The sequence below is a fragment of the Nomascus leucogenys genome, chromosome 15 (assembly GCF_006542625.1).
Source record: "Nomascus leucogenys isolate Asia chromosome 15, Asia_NLE_v1, whole genome shotgun sequence".
NCBI classification, from domain to species: domain Eukaryota; kingdom Metazoa; phylum Chordata; class Mammalia; order Primates; family Hylobatidae; genus Nomascus; species Nomascus leucogenys.
In genome coordinates, this window is record NC_044395.1 from 22432470 (window position 1) to 22445706 (window position 13237).

Genomic DNA, 13237 nt, shown 5'->3' on the forward strand with positions numbered 1-13237 from the left:
CAACACAAAGAAATGACAAATGTTTGTTAGAAATGATGGATATGCTGATTACCCTAACCTGATCACTACACATTATATGTACCAAAGCATTGCTATGTACCTCATTAGTATGTACAATTATTATTTGTCAATTTAAAAAGAGAAAATTTAAAAATAATAAAGAAAATAGGGGTTTTTTTTAATGTTGTATTTTATTTTTAGAGGAAGGTTCTCGCACTGTCGACCAGGCTAGGGTGCAGTGGCGCAACCATAGCTCACTCAAACTCGTGGACTCAAGTGATCCTCCCACCTCCCTAGCATAACCAGGGCTGTAGGTACATGCCATCCTTGCTGGCCAAAAATAGGGCTTTAAAAAGGAAAGATTCTATATAATTCTATACCCAGCCAAATCTTCTTTGATATGTAAAAGAAACAAGGATGATATGGAATATAAAGGAATTCAGAAAATATACTCCCTAATTTCCCTTTCCTAAAAAAAAAAAAAAAAAAAAAAATGTTGTTTTAAAGTACTTAAGCATAGATAATTGAGTTAAAAATGGGAAGAGTTATTTGCTAACTACTGGGGTCTACTAAGTATAAATCTAAATAATTGCTATAAATATGATTGCAAACTAAGTGCAAATGCCAGAAAAAAATGCGAGAAAGAAGCCACATAATATTAAAATATTATAAAATTAATATTCTGGACTAATACAACTGCAGTTTATATTAAACTAGATGGAAAAGTGGAGAGAGAAGGGGAGAAGTAAATGGTGATGATGGAAGAAAGTAAAATGCATGTCAAGTTTCTTATATGCTCAGAGTCAAAAGTATTATCTTACTTGCTATTTTTGTCCTCAAAGTATATATAGAGTTGGCCTTCCATATCTGCAGGCTCTAGCACCACAGACTCAACTAACTGCAGGGAAAAAATTTTAAAATATGGATGGCTGTGTCTGTACTGAACATGTACAGACATTTTTTCTTGTCATAATTCCCTAAACAACTATTTATATAGCATTTATACTGTATTAGGTATTACAAGTTATCTAGAGATTATTTAAAAGTATAGAGGATAATATGCAAATATTATGCCATTTTATATAAGGGGTTTGAGCTTCTGAGGATTTTCGTATCCGTGAGGGATCCTGGAACCAACCATGGAAGACTGTATTGACTTCTATTTGTGAGATTAGGATAGGCTACTAATTCAGACCAACACACTTGCTGGAAACAACTAAAAATTCCAGAAAGATGTCTATTAAATCTTTTTTAAAAGCAGGGAAGGAAGACAGCACTAAAAGCAAAGTAGGAAGCTCCTATTTTCATGCTGCTGTTAAAGACATACCTGAGACTGAGCAATTACAAAGAAAAAGAGGTTTAATGGACTCAGTTCCACATTGCTCGGGAAGCCTCACAATCATGGCGGAAGGCAAAAGTCAACTCTTAGTGATGCAGACAAGAGAGAAATAAAGAACCAAACGAAAGGGATTTCCCCTTATAAAACCATTAGATCTCGTGAGATTTATTCACTACCATGAGAACACTATGGGGGAAACTGCCCCCATGATTCCAGTATCTCCCACTGGGTCCCTCCCACAACACGTGAGAGTTATGGGAGCTACCATCCGAGATGAGATTTGGGTGGGGACACAGCCAAACCATATCACCCTCCCAAAGCTAAAGCCAAAGCAAAGGCTTTGAAGGCCGAGAAGGCAGTGCTGAAAGCCATCCACAGCTAAAAAAATAAAAATAAAAACTAAAAATAAATCTGCCCATCACCCACCTTCTGGGCTCAAGACACCACGGCTCCAAAGGCAGCCCAAATATGCTCAGAAGAGCGCCCCCAGGGGAAACAACCTTGACCACTGCGTCATCAGTGCATTCCCCCAACCACTGAGTTGGCTGCAAAGAATGTAGAGGACAGCAACACACTTGTGTTTACTGGGGATGTTAAACCCAATAAGCAGCAGATCAAACAGGCTTGAAGAAACTCTGAGGTTGGTGTAGTCCAGGTCAACACCCTGATTAGGCCTGATGGAGAAAAGAGGGCATATGTTCCACTGGCGCTCCTAACTGTGATGCTTTGGATGTTGCCAACAAAAATTGAGACCATCTAAACCAAGTCCAGCTGGCTAAGTTCTAAATATGTATCTTTTCACCATATTTTAAAAAGTGAAAAAAAATAACATAAAATCAGAGAAGACCTGACAGCATACCAGGGAATTACTGGGCCAAAATGTAGGTGGGATTGTAAAGTCAGGCAGGGAAACAGAGCAATAAAGTAGCCTTTGTCCTGAGGGTGTATCTGTCTATCTCTGCAAACTTGAACTTCCCTTTTAACATCGAACTCTAGTGCCTGAACTGGGCAGAAGGGGCAGGTATAACTTCAACATTTATCTGAATAGGCTCCCCACTTGAATCTGGGACCACAAAAGACTGCATCTTCAAGATAAGAGTGAACTAGAAGGAAGCCTCCATCCTCACCCCCATCTCTCACCACCACCCCAGGATACTAATAGGAAAGCTGCTTTGGCATTAACCAGAAAAATAGGAAAAAGGTGAAAACCAAACCTTACCTGAGAAGTTGCAAACATAAGCAGTCCTGGAGCAGATTCATAGCTGAAATTTACATCTCTTGGTTGGGGATGGGGAATAAAATCCTTTGGCATGAATTTAATGTAATGTGGTTCTAGATTGGTAGTTCCCCTAGGGATACAGCAAAGTAAACACAAATCCTCTCTGAAGAATGCACCTTAATATATGCCTCGAATGATCTCAAAAATAATATTTATGAGGGCAATGACATTCATATAGTCAACAATAATAAAACAGATAAAGCAAAAGGAACAAGAACCAACAGAAACAATAGCCACAAAGACTTCAACTATTAGTATTATCAGGCTAGATTAAACTTCAACTACCCTTACTTTGTTTAATGCAATAAAAGACCATTTTAAAATATCAGGAATAAATCTCTGGACAGAAACTTTGAAAAGTTATAGTATCCTTTTTCCTAATAATTGGAATGTCTTCTCTGTTACTCCTTGGAATAAACAACAATGGATGAGTGTAACAGCCAATGAACATGGCAAATGCAAAATTAGTGAACAAAATGGAGCAGAAGAAATTATTCAAAATACAGTATAAAACAGAGTTCCAGAAGGAGAAGGAGAGAAAATAAGGGAGTGACAATATATGAAATGATCATGGTGGAGAATTTTCCAGAATTAATGAAAGACATCAATGCACAGATTCAAGAAGCCAAATGAATCCCAAAAAGAATGAATAAAAATAACGTACACTCAGTCCCAACATATATAAATTGAAGAACACAGAGAAAATAATTGTTTTAATTCTAAAAGATAGATTACTTCAACAGGGCAGTAGTTGCACTGATAGCCAACTTCTTAGCAGCAACGACAAAGCCAGGAGCCAAAACAGTATCTCCAATGTTCCAATGTACTGAAAGGAAACAACTGCCAATCAGAAAGTCTATTCCTGGCCTCTATATCTATATCTATATCTGTATCTATATCTATATCTATCTATAGATATATATAGGGGATATTTTATATATATAATATTATATGTAATTTATGTATAATTATATAAAATATAATTTTATATACCATATATTAATAACATGTTATATATTAATCATATAAGTCCTGTTATATATAATTAATATATACTAAAATTATATATACAATTTTTTCAAAAATGAGGGTAAAATAAAGACATTTTCAGACCAACAATATCTGACAATTCACTATCAGCAGACCTTAGCCAATGGGAATTCTAAAGGATGTACTTCAGGTAGAAAGTAATCCTGTATAAGTCTGAGACTAAAGAAGAAATAAAGAGCTAAGAACATAGTGAATATTTGGATAAATCTAAATATTGGCTATATAAAAGTTTTATTAAATGCTTCAAGGCATAAAAAGCAAAGAATTAAAATATGTAACAATAATGTATAAGCCAGGAAAACTTAAAATAGTCTAAGGTGCTTGTATTTACCAGAAAGAGACTAAAAAAATCAATTTCCTTCAGACTTTGATAAGTTAAGTACACACATAGTAATTTTTCAGGTAACCACCAAATGAATAGAAACAGAGTAAATATTTCCAAACTGGCCAAAAAAAATTGAAATGATTATTTAAAACACTCCTTAAGTCCAAATAAATGCAATAAAGTAATGTAAAAGAAACAGAAAAGGTTGAACAAATAGAAACCACAAAATAAGGTGGTAGATTTAAAATGAAAACATATGGGCAACTACCTTAAATCTAAATGAACTGAACACTCAAATAAAAAAACAAAGATCGTCATGCTGGATTAAATAAAAACTATGTCATATCATTTCAATAGGAAGCACGTCAAAACCATAAGGATACAGAAAGTGAAAGTAAAAGTTCATATTTATATAGGTATTTGCTTAATAATTATTCAATAAACTGAACATATGTATTTTATGCATTTTTAATTATTTGTGTTTTTTGAGTTGACAAATGAAAATTGTATTTATGGTGTATAACATGATGTTTTGATGTATATATACATTTTGGAATGTCTAAATCAGACTAATTAACACATATATAGTGTCATTTTTGTGATGAAAACATTTTAAAATCTATTCTCTTAGTAATTTTCTAGTATACAATACATTTTTACATGTTTTATATCACAATGAAAACTTTTTAAAGTACATGTTTCAATGTTTCTAATACTTAAAGGTAATTGGTAACATAATTTAAAATAGAATATGTTTTCCAAGTCACTGAATAATGTAAAAAGACATAAAACACATTCCATATAGCTTTAGATAGAAAACAAAGAAAAAGCAAAGAAGCATAAAAATGAGAAGCATAAAATAGGTGGCAAATAAAAAAATAAATCAATCACTAAATAAATATAAAGAGCTTAACTACCCTATTAAAACTATTCTCCAATTGTGCAACAAACTCAAATCTTACAATAGCTTGACTGTGAGAAATAGACATAAAGCAAAATAGCAAAAAATGGTGTGAAATAAAAGAATGAATAAAGATTTTTCAGGCAAATGCGAAACAGTACAGCACAGAGTGGCAATGTTAAATTCTGGAAAGGTTTTATTCAAGCAAAATGCATTCAGCAAAACATAAAGTGTCACTTTACATTTACAAAAGTTATAATCCACAATGAAAATATAATATTCACAAATTTTTATATGTCAAATAACTCAGCAAATAAAAGCAAAAACACATGGGAAAATTGATACATATAATTGTCATGGAACACTAAGCCACCCACTCTTTCTCGATAGATCAAAAAAAGAAAAATAAGTAAAGATTTAGAGGATTTGAAGAATAGAATTCATGGAATTGAATTAATAAAAATACATCAAACAATGTACCCTACAATCACTAAATACACCTTCTTTTCATGTGCCCATGAAACATTTACAAAAGTTGATACTGAGCTACAAAGAAAGCTTCATAAGTTCCTAAATGCATACACTGTATAAGCAACATTCCTTGACAACATAACAAAACTAGTAATTCATAACAAAAGTTTTTAGGTGGAAAACATGGAAATTTAAACACTTCCTAAATTAAATATCCCAAAGAGAAAAAATCAAAAGTAAATAATTAGAGATACACAGATTTATGTATAAAGTGTTATTTATATCAGTGGAAAATTTGAACTTGCTTAAAACTTGACAGCAGAGATATGGTCAAAAAATATTATAGTGCTTCTATTAGCCAGTTGATAGGAAGTTTTTCTAAGAATTTTAATAAGAGAAAAACTCATGATATAATATTAAATAATATTAATTGGTTAAATATTTAATTTTAATATTAAATACTTATAGTTTAAAAATAATATATTTAAAATACCATAATAATTATTATAGATAACATCAAATATATGTACATATATGTGTGACACAGAATAGAACCTAGAAGGAAACACAATAAGATCCTGATCCAGTAGATATTGGTGGGTTAGAGCAGCCATCCCCAACCTTTTTGGCACCAGGGACCGGTTACATGAAAGACAATTTTTCCACAGACCAAGGGTGCGGGGGATGGTTTCAGGGTGAAACTGTTCCACCTCAGATCATCAGGCATTAGTTTGATTCTCATAAGGAGCACACAACCTAGATCCCTCATACGTGCAGTTCATAATAGGGTTCTTGCTCCTATGAGAATCTAATGCCACCGTTGATCTGACAGGTGGAGCTCAGGTGGTAATGCTCACTGGACAGCCGTTCATCTCCTGCTGTGCCGCCATGGCCCGAGGACTGGGGATCCCTGGATTTGAGAATTACAGATGATTTCTGCTTGTATACTTGCTCCATTTTCTATTATAAATATGTATAACTTTTATAATTATATAAAATAATTGTGTAATTATTTTATGTAGGATATATTTTATATATAGGGGGTATGATTGTGATAAAACAAAAGAAATAAAAGAGACCAGACCAAGAAAAGGGTGGATCTGCCGATGTTATTACTTGTGCATAACATTGGTGGGGGAAATGAAGATACTCATTTCAAAGGTTAGTCATAAAATTTACGTGAAATAGCAATGTAAAGCATTTTGTCCACTGGCTGGCAAATTAAAAAATAGCTGGCTATCACTATTATCTGCTCCTTCATATTTTTTATCTCATTAGCTTACTGTTCTGCATTCTAGGTGAATCCCTCGGTATAATCTTTTGATTCACTAATGCTCTCTTCAACTTATTCAAAATATTTTTTATTCATGGGCTTTCTATTTAATTTGTTTTTACAGTGGTTTGTATTTCATTTCTGCCTTTCTGTTTTAAATATCCTTGTACTTTTAGTGGTTAGTATGTCATTCTTTATTCTTTAAAGATCATTAGTAGACTTATTGTAAAATCATTTTCACATTGCTCTCATAGTCTCATTTTATCTAAAGTGATCTCACTGACCATGTGTTTTTGTTGTTGGCTGTGTCTCCATATTGCTCTCCCTGTGTGTTTTAGAATTTTTGTTTGCAAGCTCATTTTCAGAGGAAGCTTTTTCTTTCTTTCCCTCATACTCACTTGCTCGCTCTTACTCTTGCTCTATAACTTCCTCCTACTCTTGAAATATTTCAGTTGCCCTCCAGCCAGGCTCTAGGGCCCCTAGAACAGAATCCATCATCTATCGATCATTCTTGACCTGCCATGTTACTGGGATCACAGGTCCTGGCACTGCCCTAGCATGTGGCTTTGTTCAGAGTCTAGCTGCAAGATTGTATCTGCTTCCTTCAACTTCACTTGGCTTGCAACTCACTGTGAGGCCCTGGGGTGGTGGTCCAGCACACAGACTGGGGAGCCATACACCTTGGTGTTAGCCCTTGTTCTGTACTTACTTGCTGTCTGGTTTAAGGCAATAAACATAACAATCTCTCTTTGTCTTATCTCTAAAATGATGATAGTAATTGAATCTACCTCATAGCACTGTGAGAATTAAACACATTAATCCAAACAAGAAGCTTAGAATACTGCATGACACATAGCAAATGCTCAATATGTATTAGATCAAATTCCAACAAGCTGGCCCTGGCAACAGCTCCTTTTGGCCCCTTTCCCAGACAGGAAAACCCTACCCTAGCCCCTTCCTATAAGCAGCAAACCAAACTCTAGTCCACTCTCTTTTGTGGGAGCACTGTATCTCCCTTTACCCACCAAGAAATGAACTCTTGGCTGCCTAAACCTGCTACTAGTCCTGGAGCCCAGTGGACCTCCAGCAGCAGCCATGTGACTGCTTTGTATGTGTTTCTGTACCATTTCTAGCCACAGAAGTTGTGCCTTGTTTTTGAGCATGGCTACTTCTTCTACATTGTCTCTTTTCTACTTGTATCTATCACCTTAGAATGGAAAGGAGTTTGACTGTGGCTAGCCTCCTGCAAAGGATTTGCAGTGCCATTTTGACTCTTCTGCAGACTCTGATGTTGGCCCCACTGAACAGCACTGCCTGACCCAGCACCATATCACTCCCTCTGATGACATAGGAGCAGATCTTCCAGAGGAGGTGAATCAAGGTTTTTCTCCTCTAATTAGGGACTTTTTGAGCTGACAGGTTTGACTCTGGTCGATGATAGCTGATCCAACACAAGCTCAGCTAATTAGACACATTTCATCCTGAAGAAAAAGGTTTCTGTCTCCATTCCCTGCCTTCCCACCCCACTTCTGTCAGGGTCCTATCTGAGCCCCTTCAGAGAAGCTGGAGCCAGTGTGATGTAGTGTTGGGGCTTCCCAAACTGACTGACCATCAGCCATCCCTGTTTCTAAAAATATAACACCCCAAGCTCTCTCCCCCTAAGTTACGAATCAGTAGGCCTGGAATGGGACCTGAATTTTTCTTTAAGTTCAAAATCTAAATGGCCCACTACATACCTATTAGAATGGCTAAAATCAGTAAGACTGACCATACCAAGTGTTGTGGGGATGTAGAGCAACTGGAACCAGCACACATTGCTGACAGGAATGTAAAAGTTAAACATACAGCTACTATATGACCCATCCATGTCACACCCAGGTATTTACACAAGAGAAATGAAAATGAAAGCTCAAAAAGTTGTACATGAATGTTCATGGCAGCTTTACTTGTAGTGGTCCAAAACTGCAAACGACCCAAATATCCAACAACAGGTGAATGATTAATCGCATTGAGACAGAGCCATACAATGGACTCGATACAACTCAGCAATAAGAAAGAATGAACATGCAACAGCATGGATGAATCTCAAAATAATTATGCTGACTGAAAGAAGCCAGGCTCCTCCCCACAAACAACTATATACTACAGTTTATATGAAACTTGAGAAAATGCAAAATTAATCAGTAGTGACAACAAACAGATCATTTGTTGCCTGGGGAGAGAGTGGGGCAGTATGGAGCGGCAGCGGAGAGAGATTACAAAGGGGAACAGTGAAACTTCGGCGGGTGACAGGTGAGTTCATTATCTTGATGGTGGTGACAGTTTCCCAGGTATATATCTACGTCAAAACTTAGCAAATTCCACATTTTTAAATATGTACAGTTTATTATACGTCAATTTTTAAAGATCTAAATGGCCTGCCAGGGAGGCGTTGGCCTGATCTTAATGAGAAACCAATGGACTGAAGTCATCCACCATGCATCACCTCATGCACCACCCCCAACTCCCTCCAGGTGGCGCCAATCCCAATTGTGTGCTTTAAGCTCCACCTTGGCTGGCCTCAAGTGACCCTTGAATTAGCAATTTAGACAAAGATTTAAAACAAACACAGACTTAAAAATAAATTTATACTATATATATATATTTTGAGATAGGATCTTGCTTTGTGCCCAGGCTGGAGAGCAGTGGAACAATCATGGTTCACTGTAGCCTTGACCTCCTGGGCTCAAGCTATCCTCCTGCCCCAGCATCCAGAGTAGCTGGGACTACAGGCAGGTGCCACCATGCCAGGTTAGTTTTTATGTTTCTTTGGTAGAGACAGGGTCTTGCTCTGTTGCCCAGGCTACTCTTGAACTCCTAGGTTCAAGTGATCTGCCCATGTAGGCCTCTCAAAGCACTGGGATTATAGGCATGAGCCGCTGCACCTGGCGTGATTTTGGCTTTCTCTTTTAACTCCTTGACATAGGTAGCTGGTAACCAAGAACTCTGGAGAAAATAATCTGTTGCACCCACAGCATTTGTTAACCACCTACAGGGAGAGCACAGGGCTAGGTTTGCTGGAGTAGAGGGGCCAAGGGGAAGGAGACTAAGTAAAAGTGATAATAGCACAACTCTGCCCCCAGAGATCATGTATCATAATGGCTAGGAGTTTGGGCTCAGCATTCCAACAACTAAATCAATATCTTGGTGGCAGTAAGAAAAACGGCACATTAAAGAACTGAATTTTTCACTTTTCAAATAGTTAGATTGTATCAAATGGACACACAGAAATTGGCCCCAAAACCTAAATTAGTGTGATGTCCTCCAGGAGAATAAATAGAATAGTAGGCTGGGCGCAGTGGCTCAAGCCCATAATCCCAACACATTGGGAGGCCAAGACAGGAGGATTGCTTGAGCCCAGGAGTTCAAGACCAGCCTGAGCAACATAGGGAAACCTCATCTCTACCAAAAATGAAAAAAATTAGCCACTTGCCTATAGTCCCAGCTACTCTGGAGGCCGAGGTGGGAGGATCACTTGAGCCTGGGAGGTTGAGGCTGCAGTGAGCCATGATTGCACTCTAGCCTGGGTGACAGAGAGAGATTCTATCTCAAAAAAAAAAAAAAGATTAAATGAAACAATAATATTATCCTACAGACTAAAGCCCACTGCCTGGTTGGGGCTGGGGGTGTGAAGAGGCCCCTTCACAGGGAGACTATAGAAGAAAGTACATGGAGGGCATTTGATGTGAGAGAGAGGAAGCTGCAGAGAGTAGGCCTGAGAGGAGCCTTGTGTATTTACACAGGAGAGACGCATGATCAGATAGATGTTTCTGAAAAATAAATGGAGAAGATGGATTGGATTGGGGTGAGACTGAATTCCAGCAGATGATTATGATGCTTTTGCAATCAGCCAAAACAGTCGATGAAGCATTGACCCTCAGGCAAGAAAAATTAATCATGTGGAAATGAAAAACAACTTAATGTGATTAGCTTTTCTGGATTCCTTTTAAGGGACAAATGGAAAGTAAATTCATCAGATATTTTAATTAAAAACAAATAACGAATTGTATTCAATAAATACAGAGATATTTTAAGTATACTTAAAACTGAAAATATGATCAATTCAGGAAGAAGGAGCAGGAAGTGGATGAGGAATAAGACAGAGGATAGGAAACAGATAAAAAGGAAGTAAGCTGCTAAAAGAAGATCACAAAGAGGAAAAGTCAAATCATAGAAACTTGGAATTGTTCCTAGGAGTAATAAGGGAGTAAGGTATTGAAAGTTTTTAGGAAAGAAATGACATGGGCTGTGTTTTGCTTCCATCAGTCTGTTCCTTATGCAGAAGATATATTTGAAGGAACAAGACCAGAGGTAGGGATAGCACCACGCTAGCACCGTGGGCAGATAAAAGAAGATGAGAACTTGAACCAAAACACTGAGATTAAGAATGGAGAGAAGGATGTAAGCTTGAAAACTGTTTAGAAGATAAATTTGATAGGACTTGATGATATATTGAGTAAAGAATATACTAACCTGTCAATCATAGTGCCTGCTATGCCAGCTTCCCCTGTGAGAGATAAATGTCCAGTCTAGACCATTCAGGGGCAAACTGGAGTGGTCATATTTCATCTCACGTTAACCTCTCCTCCTGTTATAGGTGCTTGGAGTGGAAGGGGAACCTGACATAAGGGAAGCTGACGAGTACCCTGCAATGTGATCAAGATCCCAGAGACCCAAAACATTGAACATAGAGAAAACAGTCTATGAAGAGGAGGAGAAGAGGCCCAAATGAGATCAAGTTGAGGCTATGTGAAGGAGGGGGTAGGGTGGGAATCATGAGAGGCCATACCAAGCCAAAGTTATGAAGATAATCTATGATGTAGGGAAAGATACAGGATGTGAGAAAAGAATAAGAAAATTAAATGTCAGGGATGAATATGGCAGAGATGTTGGAGTCACATCAATGGCCAGGAAGCTCCACAAACTGCAAGTCCTGAGGTTTCTTGAGCTGTCTTGGGTCTACTTGTACTTTTTATGAGGCCTGATTCACTGCCGTTAGATCTCTGTCTTCCTTTCTGCCCAAATAGGCTCCTGTTACTTGGGCTAAATTGACCATGTCTCTGTTCCCGGGCAATCTAAAAATATAACTAGATTATGGAGGGTGAGAAGAAAGAGGATTCAATAATGGATGACTCCCAGGTTTCTAGCTTGGATGAACAGGCAAATACAATTCATCGATTGAAACAGAAAATCCAAGAGCAGCACCAAGATTAGAAAGACGGATGATATGTTTATCCTTGGGCATCTTGAATTTGGGATGACTGTAGGCCTTTCAGTTAGCCATGGCAAGCAGAGTTTGCTTTAGAGTTGAAATTTGGGCAAGAGGTCTGGAGATTGCCCAAAGGCAATGGATGGAGGATGGAGATTTCATTCACATCAGCATTTGGTTAGTAACTAAAATGGTGATTGCGGATGAGGTCAACCACAAGTGTGTACAGTGAGAAATGCAGAGGTCTCAGGTTGAAACCCTAGGAGAACACCAATATTCCAGTGGCAGATGGAAGAGGGGAGTCCCAAATGAGTCACAGAAGGATTGTTTGGAGATATAGAGGTATACAGGGGGCACTGGGAAAACACAGCATACAGAAGCCAAAAGAATCGATAGCTTCCAGGAGAATACAATACAAAGTATCAAAGGTAATAGGGAAGTTCATGAGGCAAAAACTAAAGAGTCCCCTGGGTTTGGAAATCAAGAAACTATAGCAAAAGTACTTTCAATTAAGAGGTAAGGATGGAAGATTGCAATAAATTGCAGCAAGTTCAGGGCTTCCAAAATGTCACAGGAAGGGCTAATGATCAAAATAGCAGAACCAGGATCTTAAGAGACCTCCTCCTTTATAAATTCTAAACTAGAGGGGGAAATGTGTGTATGTTTCAAAAAACAAGATTACATTTTTCTGTGAAAATGGAGTTGAACTGCAGTGGACTAGAGTCATGAGGTCAACAAGGCAACAGGACCAAAAATGTGGCTGCTGAGATTTTAATCCTACGGGAGAATGGAAACCAAACACACCTAAAAGGCAGCAGAGAACTAGAGGCTGGCTGTCTTCCTGCATAAAGACAAGAACTAGGACTGAGTTCCTCATCTAATAGTGGAAGCTTGGATTGTGGTTGAAATGAGTTATGTTTTTCATATAAAGTAGGTAATGAGGGGGAAAAAGTTTGAAAACTAAAAGGATAGAAACAGTCATGCCAACTATCAGTTAAACACAGCTGTTTAAACGTGTAAATAGATCTCTTCTCGCTCCCAGTACACTACTGAAATGAGAATAAAGAATTACAAGTGCTATAAACCCACACGGACAAAGAGAATGGAAGGTAAGTGATAACACTAGCTGATGGATGATGAGGAGAAGGGACGGCATTCACAGACCTGAGAACGCTGAGTAGCAACTGTGTGCCAACGTCAAAGCATGGGACAGGACACTGGACGTCTCTATGCTGTATAGCACCATGAGCTACAGAGGGCAGGGGTGGACCTGGGGGATGGAAAAGATGAACTAAAAGTGAATAAGTAGATCCCGGAGTACCTCTTGCAAAGCTGAGCAACAACCTTTTCT